Source organism: Dermacentor silvarum, chromosome 6 (assembly GCF_013339745.2).
Source record: "Dermacentor silvarum isolate Dsil-2018 chromosome 6, BIME_Dsil_1.4, whole genome shotgun sequence".
Classification (NCBI taxonomy): Eukaryota; Metazoa; Arthropoda; class Arachnida; order Ixodida; family Ixodidae; genus Dermacentor; species Dermacentor silvarum.
The window spans coordinates 141102698-141118498 of record NC_051159.1 but is presented as its reverse complement, the minus strand read 5'-3'; positions in this window follow the sequence as shown (position 1 = coordinate 141118498).

The following is a 15801-nucleotide window of genomic DNA, read 5'->3' as shown; positions in this document are numbered from 1 at the left end:
TTTCCGAAGAAGTGAGTGGACCTGGCTTCGCCAACATTGTGACGTGCTATAGGCTTACCTTTTTTAAGGAAAAGCCAACTTGCGCATGTGCGTTTATTCATCCCGTCAATTGATGTCAACGCATGTATAACCATCGAGCGTGATATTATGTAACGATCCAGTGCTTTCCGAAGAAGTGAGTGGACCTGGCTGCGCCAACATTGTGACGTGCTATAGGCTTACCTTTTTTAAGGAAAAGCCAACTTGCGCATGTGCGTTTATTCATCCCGTCAATTGATGTCAACGCATGTATAACCATCGAGCGTGATATTATGTAACGATCCAGTGCTTTCCGAAGAAGTGAGTGGACCTGGCTGCGCCAACATTGTGACGTGCTATAGGCTTACCTTTTTTAAGGAAAAGCCAACCTGCGCATGTGCGTTTATTCATCGCGTGAATTGACGTCAACGCATGTATAACCATCGAGCGTGATATTATGTAACGATCCAGTGCTTTCCGAAGAAGTGAGTGGACCTGGCTGCGCCAACATTGTGACGTGCTATAGGCTTACCTTTTTTAAGGAAAAGCCAACCTACGCATGTGCGTTTATTCATCGCGTGAATTGACGTCAACGCATGTATAACCATCGAGCGTGATATTATGTACCGATCCAGTGCTTTCCGAAGAAGTGAGTGGACCTGGCTGCGCCAACATTGTGACGTGCTATAGGCTTACCTTTTTTAAGGGAAAGCCAACCTGCGCATGTGCGTATATTCATCGCGTGAATTGACGTCAACGCATGTATTACCATCGAGCGTGATATTATGTACCGATCCAGTGCTTTCCGAAGAAGTGAGTGGACTTGGCTGCGCCAACATTGTGACGGGCTATTGGTTTACCTTTTTTAAGGAAATGCGAACCTGCGCATGTGCGTTTATTGGTTGCGCGAATGGACGTGTGCACACGTATTACCATCGAGGGTGATAAACGTACCAATCCAGCACTTTCCAAAGAAGTGAGTGTACCTGGGTGCGCCCACATTGTGACGGGTCATAGGTTCCTCGCTTGGACTGACGTCATCACATGTATTACCATCGACAGTGATGTGTACCGATCCAGCGCTTTCCAAAGAAGTGAGTGGACCTAGCTGCGCCGACATTGTGACGGGCTATAGACTTACCTTTCGTTCCAGAAAAAGCTAATCTGACCATGTGTGTTAATTTATTGCTTGAATTGACGTCAGCACGGAGAGTGATATTATATGCCGATCCAGCGCTTTCCAAAGAAGTGAGTGGACCTGGCTGTGCCAGCATTGGGACGGCTATAGGCTTACCTTTCTTCCAGGAAAAGCCAATCTGCTCATGTGAATTTATTCATGGCGTTGATAAACTTTAACACATGTATTAGTATCGAGAGTGATATTATGTTCCATCAAGCACTTTCCAAAGAAGTGAGTGGACCTGGCGGCGCCGGCATTGTGACGGACTATAAGCTTACCTATTTTGCAAGAAAAGCCAATCTGCGCATGTGCATTTATTCATGTCATGAAATGACGTCAGCACACGTATTACCATCGAGAGTGATTTGATGTACCGAACCAGTGCTCTCCAAAGAAGTACTGCACCGGGCGGCGCAGACATTGTGACGGGCTATAGATTTGCCTTTTTTCTTGGCAAAGCCAATCTGCGCACGTGCGTTCATTTATCACGTGAATGGACGTCAACACGCGTATCAGCATCGAGTGATATTATGTACCGAACCAGAGCTTTCCAAAGAAGTGAGTGGATCTGGCTGCGCCGACATTGTGACAGGCTATACTGTCACACACTGCATGTGTGTTTATTCATCGCGTGAACTGATATCAGCACATGTATTATCATGATGAATGATGTATGCGTCGAACCAGTGCTTTCCAGTGAAGTTAGTGCACCTGGCTGCGCCGACATTCTGCGGACGAGAGGCTTACCTTTGTTTCCGCAAAAACACATCCGCGCATTTGCGCTTATTCATCGCATTAATTTAAATGAGCACGTATAGTAGCATAGCAAATGACGTATGTGCCAAACGAGCGATTTCCTGAAAATGAGAATGAATTAAAATGTAACTGCCTTCAAATTCGCCATTTAGAGAACTTCCCCTAAGGCACTAATAAAAAAGTTAGTTAATAATTTTTTGTTAATTATTCTTCTGAAGCTTGCGCTTTTAAAGGCAAAGTGTGTCCACCTCAACTAGGAACTCTACTGCAAATAAGTCACCTTCGCTGCGCTTATAGCTTGTTTATAAAATTTATGTACGGTTTAAAAAAAACTGTCAGCCCTCCCACTGGGGTGGAGATGGAAGACCAGCGAAGCTGTACTGTGGTGAGAATTATGTATTTCCAATTATGACTATTAAGATGTGATGGTGTAATTGGGTATTTGAACTATTAAAGAATTAGAAATATATATGATGCGGTGGTTTTCGTTTATTTAATGACCACATGGACCATGGCCCTAAGGTGGCTACGGTACACCGCCATATGGTGTACGGCAAAGGTAGGCACGTTCTCATTTACATGTCACCAACGCCGCGCGCGTTCGGTGCGAACGCGGGCAAAATGCCGCCGCCGTCGACAACAGTTGTGCGCGTTGTTTGTGTGATCGCAGACAACCACTGTCAAAACGCTGAATACGTGATGGAACGGCTAAACGCCGTGGTCGACACTGTTAGGGGATTGGTGGGCAAGAGCCCAGAGAAAGTCGGCGGCACAGGCGGCAGAGGCCGGCAGGGCTGCGCGCATGTGCCGCAGTGGGAGAGCGGGCATGCACATTCTAGGGTGCCTCGATGCCCTCCTCGCCCACCACTCCCTTTCTACTAGGAAGTCGCGTTTGCTCTACGCCGTGCGTTCGCTCCCCGTGAAAGCACGCGTCCCACGCCCTCGCACGCTTTCACTCCCACATACGGCATACGGCCAATGAGAGTTTTTTTTTTTTTTTAACATGAAAGTGTTTTATGCCGGGGTCCACCAAGACTTCACTGACGTATTTCCGTCACGGAAATACGTCATAGAACATAATACAAAGAAAGAAACCAGAAGAAAAAGTTCCACAAACATGCAAAATTTGGAAATCGAACCCACGACCTCTCGGTCCGCGACGATAGATCGCCGAGCGTTTAACCCATTGCACCACAAACGCATTTGCAGAGAGGTACACAGACGCGCCTTATATATCTAACACTCCTCCGTGTACCCGCGCTCTTGCTCGGGGCGGTGCCGCCTCCTACGAGCAGAAAAGAGAAGTACTGCATTATGACACTAACGCGCACCGACAGTGAACGCTTCGGTGGTCTCAGCACTACGACGCCTCGATGCCAGCATTCGAAGGGACGCTGGTATCAAGAAGCACTACCAACGCCACCTAGGTGGCGTCCACCGTACTCAGCACAGCGGAGCGTGGCCTCTGCAATTAGCTCTGAAAATGTTTCTGAAGTTGATCGCGGAGGCTGCAATTACGACGCGCTGTACGCGCTGATTTGACTCGGTGACGATTCAGTTACGTGCTTTGTCTTGCGCGTTGTATTAGTGTGTCAGTTACGTGCTTCGTCTTTCGCGTTGTGCTAGCGTGTGCAGCGTAGTGCAGCTTCCATATGCACGACGGTTGCTCATGGTCATCGACGTTGGTAGTCGTGATGGAGGAGACGTGCCACCAGGCGTCAGCGTGGGTGCATCAACGCCTAAGGGCGCTTTAGCCACAAAACACCAATAGACATTATATATCAATGTGCAATAAACATTACACTACTTCTGTGAAGACAAGTTTCACTTTCGTGTTCTATACCGATTCCTATATAAGAGGGATCAACCACATTTTTTCTATTGCCGGACGCTTACATTGTTACAAGCTACAGGCTTACCTTTTGAATGTGCAAGCATTTGTATGTCTACCTGACGAGTAAACCCGTCCGTCCATTCATCACCTAAGACGAATGACTATAAAGAAATTAATGTATAATACAAAATAAATCCGAAAGGAAAAACGTTGGCTGGGGTGAGTTTTGAACCTACGACCCCACGCTCAGAAGCGCAGCGTCTTACCCACTGGGCTAGACGTCCATTTTTTTTTAACACGAAAGTGTTTTATGCCGGGGTCCACCAAGACTTCACTGACGTATTTCCGTCACGGAAATACGTCAGCTTACAATGTACACGAACATAATACAAAGAAAGAAACCAGAAGAAAAAGTTCCACAAACATGGAAAATTTGGAAATCGAACCCACGACCTCTCGGTCCGCGACGATAGATCGCCGAGCGTTTAACCCATTGCGCCACAAACGCATTTGCAGAGAGCTACACAGACGCGCCTTATATATCTAACACTCCTCCGTGTACCCGCGCTCTTGCTCGGGGCGGTGCCGCCGCCTACGAGCAGAAAAGAGAAGTACTGCATTATGACACTAACGCGCACCGACAGTGAACGCTTCGGTGGTCTCAGCACTACGACGCCTCGATGCCAGCATTCGAAGGGACGCTGGCATCAAGAAGCACTACCAACGCCACCTAGGTGGCGTTCACCGTACTCAGCACAGCGGAGCGTGGCCTCCGCAATTAGCTCTGAAAATGTTTCTGAAGTTGATCGCGGAGGCTGCAATTACGACGCGCTGTACGCGCTGATTTGACTCGGTGACGATTCAGTTACGTGCTTTGTCTTGCGCGTTGTATTAGTGTGTCAGTTACGTGCTTCGTCTTTCGCGTTGTGCTAGCGTGTGCAGCGTAGTGCAGCTTCCATATGCACGACGGTTGCTCATGGTCATCGACGTTGGTAGTCGTGATGGAGAAGACGTGCCACCAGGCGTCAGCGTGGGTGCATCAACGCCTAAGCGCGCTTTAGCCACAAAACACCAATACACATTATATATCAATGTGCAATAAACATTACACTACTTCTGTGAAGACACGTTTCACTTTCGTGTTCTATACCGATTCCTATATAAGAGGGATCAACCACATTTTTTTTTCTTTATTCTTTATTCAATTCACACAGAAATACATTGTATAATCATACCAGCCCAGCAAGGTCTGAGGAGAGAAACAACCAAAACTCCAGCATGTGCATCAGGCCTTCTAACCTAGGAAGCCAGTCTGGATCCGGTTCTTGCAGTTCATACACTTGAACCATTCGGCTTAAAGATTCGTGAAAGTCACTCCTTATTGGCCTTACGTCAAGATCTGCATGACGAACGGCCATTCTTGATAACCAAATACCACGTAGGCCCAGGAGCATTACCATGTCAAATGGAATACCTTCGTCGTTATAGGCCGGTAGGCTAAACACCCACGCTTGCGGAACGCGAATATATCTGAACCATGAGAATGCGTTTCACCGGCGGTATAAAGCAAATGTCAAAGCAGTTTCTATATATATGGCGTCTTTGTTGAAAGATTTGGGTGATGGTGGAATAAAAGCTAGGACCCTTTGTAGAGCCAACTTGGAGCACTGTAGACATCAAGAAAATTCCGATCTTACGAAAAAATTTTGCCAAACACGCCTCATCCCCGATGTGTTTCGGTGGTCGCAGGAGGTGCCTTCCGTTGAGGCGTTCCTTCACAGACCGAAATGCCACCGATCTCTGAGGGCTCGTGTGCTTCAAGTCGTGCAACACAGACAGTTAAGCAGTCACTTAGTTGATAAGGATGATAAAGAGTGAAGTGTTATGTGGGTTTTATCACGGTTGTTAATGATTCGATGCGGATGGATAACAGGCTAAAGTGCGATAAGGACTTATAATGGTTGGAGCAATTCTGATAGGATTAATAAGCACCGCCAAGGGTTGATAAGGGTCGCATCAAGTCCGATAAGTTTGATAAGCACCGATAAAGGTTGGTACAGGTCGGATCGATTGCGATAAGGATGATACCGACCGATAAGGGTTGATAAGGGCTTATACTGGTCGTATCAAATTCACAACATTGATAATGACACCGGGCAGCATGGAGATGAACAAGTGGCACAATGCTTACGCATATTTAGACAACTCCCACAGGAGTTTATGCGTGATTTTAGGGGCGAAGCTCCTTATAGCGGCACCCGTTCGTCCCCGTCGTCGTAGTAGTAGTGTGTAACCAGTCTCAGAAAAATGAGAAAAAAAATTCCGAAGTTGTGTCCGTAGCGCGGAATCGAACCAGGGACCCCTCGCTTCCGAGCGCGCGGCGTTAGCCCACTACGCCACGAAGCGGACATGGACACACGCACCACGATGGCAATGGGCATCTTCGATTATGCAATCCCGGACTGTCCGCAAACCATCCGCGGCTTCCGGTCTGACTAGCCCTGACAGAAGAGCGCGTCACAGTCACGTGATCCAGCTGTCGGGGACTGTCCGAGATTTCGGTCGAAGCACCGCGACCGGAAGTCACTCTCCTGGCTGCTGTCGTCTGTTCTTTGCTACTCGTAGATAGCCCCCTACCCAGCGTTTTTATTAGCGTGGCCTCCGAAATGGTGCAGTCTCAGAGGCCACGTCACCGACACAACCATGAAGCTAGCACAGTGTAATCGTAGCCTGAGCGCGTAGAACGTTTTCGCAAAGCGCAGTTTATTACGTCGCGCTAGCCAGCTCATTGCCTGAGAAATTTAAGTTGAACTCCCTCACGGACGTAAGCAAAATCGTGGTGGTGGTGAAATATATTTATTGGCCCTAAAATTGCTGTGGAGATCTTACTCCGAAATCATGGTCATGTCACGTCGCTGTTCATGCAGAAAGCACCCGCCTACATCCTCAAAGCTCGCGAGACCGTCTGCTAATTAAAGGCCCGACGCGTGAGAGAGCGCGTGTACACCGTCTACTAATCCTGCACGTCAAAAACCACACGCTCGAACTTGGTAGCAGAAGGGATCAACATATATGTCAACAGCAATCCGCGAAGCTCCTATTGTATACCACCCCAGCTACCGGCGTGAAATAGCCGCATGCAATATATGATTCCTTGCACGTAAACTAGTTTCACTTACCTGAAAAGCAAAATTTACCTGCTTACTGCGTACGTATATAGCAATGAGCATGACAGATTTCGTGAAACCCATTAAGAAAAGCAAGCATGTGCGCCTGATCGCTGTGCTTCTTTCTTTAAAAAAAACACGAAGACTAAAGCTACAGCAATTAGACAGCTCGTAAAAAACTTGCATGATGGCACACAAAGCACCGATGTAACAGAAGCGATAACTCAATGCACAGTAGTTGCCGTCTGGAGCGCGCAAAGTACGCAGAAGCACACGGAATCTTTCACAACATGGCGTCAAACACCGCGCGCATCTTTCTAAGACAGCCGTCGTCTGCTAGCTACTTGCGCTTGTCCGAGCAAACATCTGCTGACAGCTCCAACAGTCCGCGGGCAGTCCGGAACTTCCGGTCCGTGAAAAAACGAATGCGCTTCTGACAACACTCGGACTAGTGGGCGGAGCTTCGGAAGCTGTCCGAGCAAAATCGAATGCGGCACAGCAGTCCCAAGCAGTCCGGGACTGTCAGGGACTGATAATCGAAGAGGCCCAATAAATACCCAACATAACGAAAGGCCGCGTTTCTAGCGCGTTTCTAACGCGTTTGTGCTAGCGCGTTACGGCCCGTGTAAGAAGCTGGTGTAAGACGCTGTGGCCTCTCCGCCTTATCTTCAACGCGTTTCGAACGCGCTGCCCAAAGCGGTGGCAAGTCGAGTTCAAGTCGAGGAGCGTTTATGAATTCGGGGGTATACTCTCTCAGCAGTCATGTGATGGCGTTGGCAAACGCGGTGCACGTTCCGGCATGTGTAAATGGCTGCGTAAGACGCTGTGGCCGCTCCCCCTTACTAGAGAGTAATGCACGTTTCTAACGCGTTTGTGCTAGCGTCCCCTTAAGCGGGAGACCCGATGATTCCCTCCGGAGCTTCGCCCACTCATCATCATTCACCCCGTGGATATGCTGTGATTTTTTATTTCCGCGAGAGCCCATCTGCGCATGTTCGTTTATTCGTCGAATGAATTGATATCGGCACGTGTTACATGAAGCATGAGGAATAATATACAGTTGAACCCGGATACATCGAACCACATATAACGAATCATCGTGTATAACGAACAGCAGTAACATCCCCCTGAAACTTTTTGTATTGACGCTTTGTTCTCACGCTTTGCGAGTTTGTTCTCGAGAAACGAGATGGCGCTTTCAGCGGCGTGCCGCACGTTGCCTCAGCGAAAGCGCACGATTACGAAGCCATTGCCGCTTCTGCCCTGTTTCTGTGCGATAACCTGCTGTAATGCAACTGGGTTTTCGCTCACGCACTGTGCTCCATTCATGCTGCAAAATGTGAAGCGGTGGATTGAATACGTGTGCAGTAGTTGGCTGCAAAAATAGGGACTGGTATATTGAAGAATGGAATGAATGTGCGTGACCAAGTTAACGGCGTTGCTACATACGGACAGCCGGTGTTGCCGGTCCTTCTCGGTGCACAACTTTCTTCATGGATAAAAAAAATTTAACTCATCCACCAGAGTTGCATCGCTAAACACCAAAGAAACGACTGACGACACAGTAGCAGGCACTCTATTTGTGCGCCGACATCTCCTTATATCATACCAATAAAAAGAAAGAGGGTAGAGTGGGGATAAAGCGCAAAGAGCATAATGTTTTCCTAGCAATAGCTATCAGGCATAACGCGTAGACAGGCGCGCAAATTCCCAGGCCTAGCTTTATTTTTATTTTATTTGCTCAAAATTAATGTGCAAGGCTACCTATGTGTACACTTTCTGCACAGCTTTACAGCTTTGTATTATGGTTCGTGTTCATTAAGGAGACGAAACAGGTCACTGCCTTTCCGTGCCTATTATGGCAGTATAATGCTAAAAGCTATGCAGACACAATACTGCATGCGAAATGAGAAAAAAAGGAACATCAATTAACTTGTCTTCGACCGTGTTCCGTGCTCCCCTCATTACGCATTGTGTCAAAAACAGACGTCGAGACGAAGCCAATTTCGTTCCTACCGTCGCCGTGTAAGGCCATACAAACTAAAAAAAAAGAAGCTGGTGATAGTGCACAAGCGGCAATGCAAATTTCATAATCGCCACTGGGTGCAAGGCAAAAAAGTCACGTATTCCAGTAGCGGGAAAACATATGGGCTCACAAATTCCGTTGATACCAAAGTTCATAGGCGCTGTTGAGAGCGCGGGGGAAAATGTCATTTATTTCAAGAATCTTAGTTTCCGTCGGTAACGTTATGTCACAGCTCACGTGTATTCTAGTCATTCCTGTTTTCGTTACTTGTATTAACAGCCAGTGAGGGCATTACCAGTTTGAGACATCACCACGCCAAACTTAACCGCGTTAGTAACAAAACGCAAGAATCCCTCACTCAAAAATCTTATCCAGCTTCGCCGCATTGCAGGCTAGCAATGTGGGCAAGCTTTTCAAATTTTCACTAGCTCAACGAAGTTAGTGCAGCGTTAAAAAACATTACTGAAGTTGCCATGCGAAAGCCGCGAAAAGATAGCAACACAAGAAAGCAAGTAAGACAACTACATATACTGCTGCGGCTACGTACGTTTGTACATGCTTGTTTTAATGCGGCAGCATTCTCAGCGTCCGTTGCCTCGGCACCATTTCGCCTGGCGTTCGTACTTTCCAAGGCAGACACTTTCAGAAGCAGCACTACATGCCAGGCCAGGCCTCTCCCTACGAACAAAAACACAATTATGAAAAGACACGACATTAAAATCAAGTGACGTTTGAGTGTACATAACAATAGTTAGTTTGTGTTATTCCCATTCGCCAAAGCGTGTATTATCATGTTAACATTGTCGCCAGTGACAGCGTACTGCAATCTCCTTTTTTTTGTAGGAAATCGATATATTTTATACTGGCTATTAATCAATACGGGCGATCTTACCCTTACTCGTGTGCAATGCTCGCGTTTGCGGGAATACTTTTTAAAATGTAAGAAACTCAGTTGTTCTCTAGCGCTCATCCCGTCGACTTCATTTTTCCTTGAGGAGGGTAGAGATAAACAAAGCTTCGCTTGAATACAGAGACACTGTTCATAATAACGCGTTAACAAAATGCACAGGCACGTAAAGACTAGAGGGTGTGTTTTCGTGTACGAAATTCTGCATTAAACGTGTTTCAGCTCTTACTATGTGTTTCGAATTTAAAAAAGTGACAACACATATTGTTCACTCCGCAGCTCCATTTGCTACCTCGTTAGCAGTGGGTCGGCGCTCCTTAAGCGGTATTTTGGGAGATGAATGTGTTGGCTGCGTTCCCGCCGCATACTATGGAACACCTGTGCATGTGCCACAGGATCCGCCTTTAGAAGTTAGTTTACGTACGTAGACCGCAAACGTCCTTATAATGGGAAGCGTGCAGAAAGTAAGAGCCATGTCAACCAAAGTTGACGCGGCAAAACACAAGGTCGACGTACTTTATACTCTTTTATTTTGTATTCATTAATTTCGTGCTAATTCTCGCCTTTGGTCGTACCGTTAACTTTCCATACTGTGTGACCAATTATCGCTTATTCTATCGTTGAGACCTACATTTTGATACCTTTCGCGACTCGCTACAACGCACTGGAGGCGCGAATAGGACGCTTCTTGGCCAAGATTCCCGGTAGATATCGAGAGCACACGTAAACCCAACCCGTGTGAGGTAGTCGAGAAAAGACACGTCTTCCATACGTTATAACGGGAATGGTAGCAGGAAATGTTCTTACGTGCGCACTGCCGATTACAAACTGCTTCCACACATGTTTGCAACTCAGAGGTCGCCAAGTGCTTACGTAAAGCTCGGGGTACTCACCTCTTTCCTTTTACATCGAAGAATCGCCTTTTGTGTGGGTATCCCGGAGGCTTCCGGTACCAAGATGGAACGTAAACTGCCATCGGTCGATATAGCGGCACCCTACCTTCCTGCTTTAGGCCATACGGGTAGCCGCTTGCAGCCCATTTGGCTCCTCTTCGCTGGTAATGAATTTGTTGTAGACTTTCGCTACCCTTCATTTCATCATGGCAGCAACTTTCGGGCTATCGCGCCGGTTTTTTCTTAACATTGGTTCTCGATATCGGGGCTTGAAAGCCAAGCTGAAGTTAACCTGTCACTCGTGGATTTAGGCAACATTCGCCCTTCTTCGTTCGTGACAGCTCGCGCCCGGAAACAACAGAAACACTCATTCGCGTACGAAAGTGCACGAGCGCGCCAAAAAAAAAAGTTATATTTAATAAGCGCAAATGAGCAAAATAATCCTGCGACATTGTATACGTTATAGATATGCACTAACTAGCCGAAGCCTCAGAACTACTGCAAGACGCTTAAAGACGTAGACATGGAATGCTTCAACAACTCTGACCTTCCCGGCTCTCGCTTTCTCGCGGAAGTTCGTGTCTCGAGGCTACTGAAACGTACGCTCATGGTCACAAACACATGAGCGCGTCAGAACGCATCTTTCTCGACTATCATGTGCAACGCTGTAGAAGCTACGCAAGCAGTTTGGTCACGGAAATTTATCTATAGCAAAGATCTCAAAGATAGCAAAGAGTCTATCTAGCCTCTATAGCGTTGCGCCTGATGTATGAAACTGAGTATAAGGACACCCTTGGCGATTTAGAAAACTTCAAGTTCCAGTTTTTATTTCTAAGACGCAAGGGGGCACCTTGTTAAGCGGTGTTTCACGACAACAAAGCATGGATTCGTCATTAGAAAACACTGCCGAAGCGGCAAAGACACCAACGGACCAAGTCGGGTAAGGTCGCCAAAGGAAGCGCCTTGGCAGAGACCTTTCAGAACTAGCAAGGAACGCTGTGACCGCGTTAGCTGCGCAGGCAGAGACTATTTGGCAATCACGTTCTACTTGCGCACTTCTTTATGATTACTTTCATGATTCCTGCAGCGCTCGCCAGCCCCTGCTTCTACGGTCACCTAGTTTCGTTCAGGAATCAAGTAGCGCTAATGTTTTTTTGTTTTTTTTTCCTCGACAATTCTGCTCGCAAAGCATGTTTTGGCAGCAGTACAGATTAATTCTCCAAACCACCCACAGAGAAGGCCTAGGCGGGCCCTCGGGCATAGCAATTTGCAGAACTCTCGCCGTAAAGCTAGAGACCGATATACCGCTATATATTTCCTAGTAGCGTAGCCAGAAAGAATACTGCCCCGGGTGAGTTTCACATGTGGCTTTTTTTTTTTCGCTGTCTATAATTACTGAGAGAAGAAATAGTTCATGGCGTTTTTAAGTTGCTTACTCACCGAAAACTCACCGGTAATATAGACAAAAATATATGTACCCACGAAAATACAAAATCCTCCTAATTAGTTTTCGTAGGTACTTCCTATTTCGCTCATTACGGGTAGCGCCGGAAACAGACGTAGAGACGAACCCAATTTCCTTTACGGCGGTCTCTGTGTCTCGTCCTGTGAAGAAACTTTTTTTTTTTACCGACAGGGTTTGGTCTTCTATTTCACGGAAATTCTTCCATTCTACACGAATGGCACATTTAGAGTCATAGCACGTTACCAAACAGATCCGCCTAGCAAGCATCTGTTCGCCAAAATTTTGTTTTGTGGTAGTGACTGCCTTGCGATTGTTGGCCAGTCATTTTACCCTTATTATTTGGTTTGAAAACGTTTATACTATTGACAGAGAGACAAATTAAGCAAGAAGCAGACTGGCAACTGTTACTGGAAGGGGCACAACGCCTGCATACTTTCAAGAAGGAGGGGACGAAAACTTAAGACTTTTGCATTGCATTACTGACTACGCCAACAAAATCACATCTTGTAGGGAACCCTTCGTTGGCCAGTGAATACTTTCCCACGTATGGATCACCGGACATGAAGAAGTTGATTGGCTGGCTTCAACTTGCGCTCACAACAGTTGTGACTGCTCGGAAATATTGTGCAGGCTTGATGACACTCGTCTGATGATTCTTTGCTACCTCCGCAAGCATAAGCCAGAAAATGAAACATTTCGCACCGTGTTCGTGGTCGAGACGGGAAATAAAACACCATTGTATAGTCATTGAAAACCACTGTCGTTGAAAAGAAAAGTGTACAATCATTGCATTCTACCGGTGCTAACATATGGGGCAAAAATTTGGAGGTTAACACAGGAGCTCGAGAACAAGTTAAGGACCGCACAAAGAGCGATGGAACGAAAGATATTAGGCGTAACGTTCAGAGACAGGAAGAGAGTGGTGTGGATGAGACAGCAAACGACGATAACCGGTATCCTAGTTTGACATTAAGAGAAAAAAAAGATGGAGCTGGGCAGGCCATGGAAGGCGTGGGGCAGATAACCGGTGGAACATTAGAGTTACAGAATGGATACGAAGAGAAGGGAAGCGCAGTCGAGGACGGCAGAAAATTAGGTGGAGTGATAAAATTGGGACATTTCCAGGCGCAAGTTATAATCATCTAGCGCAAGACAGGGGTCATTGGAGATCGCTGAGAGAGGCCTTCGTCCTGCAGTGGACATTAAAAAATATATAGGCTAATGATGATGAATATGATGATGATTTTAACGTATAGTCAGCATTAATGCTCGAAAAAAAAAACAGCGACTCAATCGTGCTCATTTCCCAACGGTGTAAACCACGCTAAAGTCGTCTCAAAGGGACACTAATGAAAAATAGTAACTTAACCTAGCTTGACAGATTGTACTTCCAGGATTCTCGACAAGGCTATCTCATCATGATCGGAGGTTTGGTAAGCCAGAAATATCCCAAGCACAAAAGAAAGATAGTTGACGTAGCAGCCATCTTTGCAACCTACGCTCAGGATTGGCTTTTTCCGCAAACAAGTGATGGATTACACCACACACTTGACAGGTTTTGCGGAGAAAGAGAGAGAGAAAGGATGCATAGAAAGGCAGGGAGGTTAACCAGCTGTTGTAAAGTTTTGGGGAACAAAAGGGGTCAAATTATGCTAAAACACCAAGAAAACCTCGTCGTTTCACTGAAGTAATCGGTGCCATGGTTTCTGTGCGAAATTCATAAAGCGTAGCTTGGTTTTGTATTAGCCGTTAATTGCCAACTTCTTTTCTTTGGTGTGTGTGTGTGTGTGTGTGTATGTGTGTGTGCGTGTGCGTGCGTGCGTGCGTGCGTGCGTGCGTGCGTGCGTGCGTGCGTGCGTGCGTGTGTGTGTGTGTGTGTGTGTGTGTGTGTGTGTGTGTGTGTGTGTGTGTGTGTGTGTGTGTGTGTGTGTGTGTGTGTGTGTGTGTGTGTGTGTGTGTGTGTGTGTGTGTGTGTGTGTGTGTGTGTGTGTGTGTGTGTGTGTGTGTGTGTGTGTGTGTGTGTGTGTGTGTGTGTGTGTGTGTGTGTGTGTGTGTGTCAAAAAGAGGTAAGGTAGCCTTTTCACAGTTTCAAATGTTAGTTTAAACTGATGTATTATGCGTTAGTGTCAGTTTATTAGGGCTTGATAATGCAATACTTAGTCCTAATGTGTAATTATAGAAAATTGAAACCGAAAGTTTTTAAATCGGTTCTGATTTTCTTTATTTATTTATTCTTGCATGAAGTGATACCATTAGTTAATGTAAACTGTGATGTCAAAAGCGAAAGAAACGTTAAACAAGGCCTCCGGAATCTCGACAATATCCATCCAGTGCCTCCACGGTACCAGGAACCACAAAATAAGAGGCAACTAATTCTTAAGGTAGAGAAGGGTCTTTAAGTCATTTACACAACGTCATTTCGTTCTTCCTATCAAAAACTAACTCCATTTTACTTGCTTTGTAGGAAATCCTTGCGGAAGCTTAACGTCACGCAGTCTCTAAAGCGGTTGTCCTGGAATAACTGCCCCCGAAAAATGATGGTTGAGAACAATTGAAGAGCACTGCCTCACTCGAAGAAAGTTAGGCTCAAAAAAAGGAAGTGATTCACAGAGTCAGGAGAGAAAGAGATAAGAAAGAAAAGCCAGGGAGGTCGACCAGGCGCCCATCCAGTCTATTATACTGTACTGGGGAAATAGAGAAAATAGAGAAATAAGGCTGGAGAAAGGCGCTAGTTGCTTGCGCAAATTTTGACTGTGCGAAACGTCAAACAAAATTTCATACAGTCAAGAGTTCGACGAACATTCATCTGGTCAGGTAGCATTTTAGCAGGTAGCAAACAAGAAAAGAATTTGTGGCCATCGACAAAGTCAAAAGATAACTGACTTTTCGGATTGTAGATAAAGGAACTCGTATTAGTAATGAAAATTCAATTACCATTTCACTTGGTCAATCACCAGAACAGTTACCTTCTCCTTTTGTCTTTGAAAAATAATTAAATCTGTAGCGTTTCTCTTCCTAGCTTGCAATCGTACTGCAATGACCTCTTTTTTTTTCGCTTGTATTGATCAAACTTGACACCTTCATTTTGATAACGTTGCTGTAAAAACGCTTTTTTTATATAATGAACGGTCACCACATGGAGACCCTTGTTAGATTCATATCACAACTGTCACAACAGTGTCTCAGGTGAGGAAGGCAAAAGTCCATACCTAGCTTGTTTCGCAAAGCCAGTGAGCGAAGACAGAAAGTGATCGCGATGTGGCTGGCTAAAGTTTAGGTCTTCGTTAAGTCATAGTTGCCGCAGTTCAACTTGCCATAGTTATGTCTCAACTTCGGCGATGCAAATCAGAACTAGCTGCTGAACTTGTTCAGCAGAATGAGCACCGAAATCATATAACCTAATTATGCGCAGATTTAATATAATATTAATAAATAACTTTATTGAGATCAATGTACAGGATTGTTATACGACAACAAATTTCTTGAAGCTTCAGAAGTAAGCAAAGTGGGAAAAGCAAAATTAAGGTAGCACTCTAGATTTAGTTTTGTCATAAA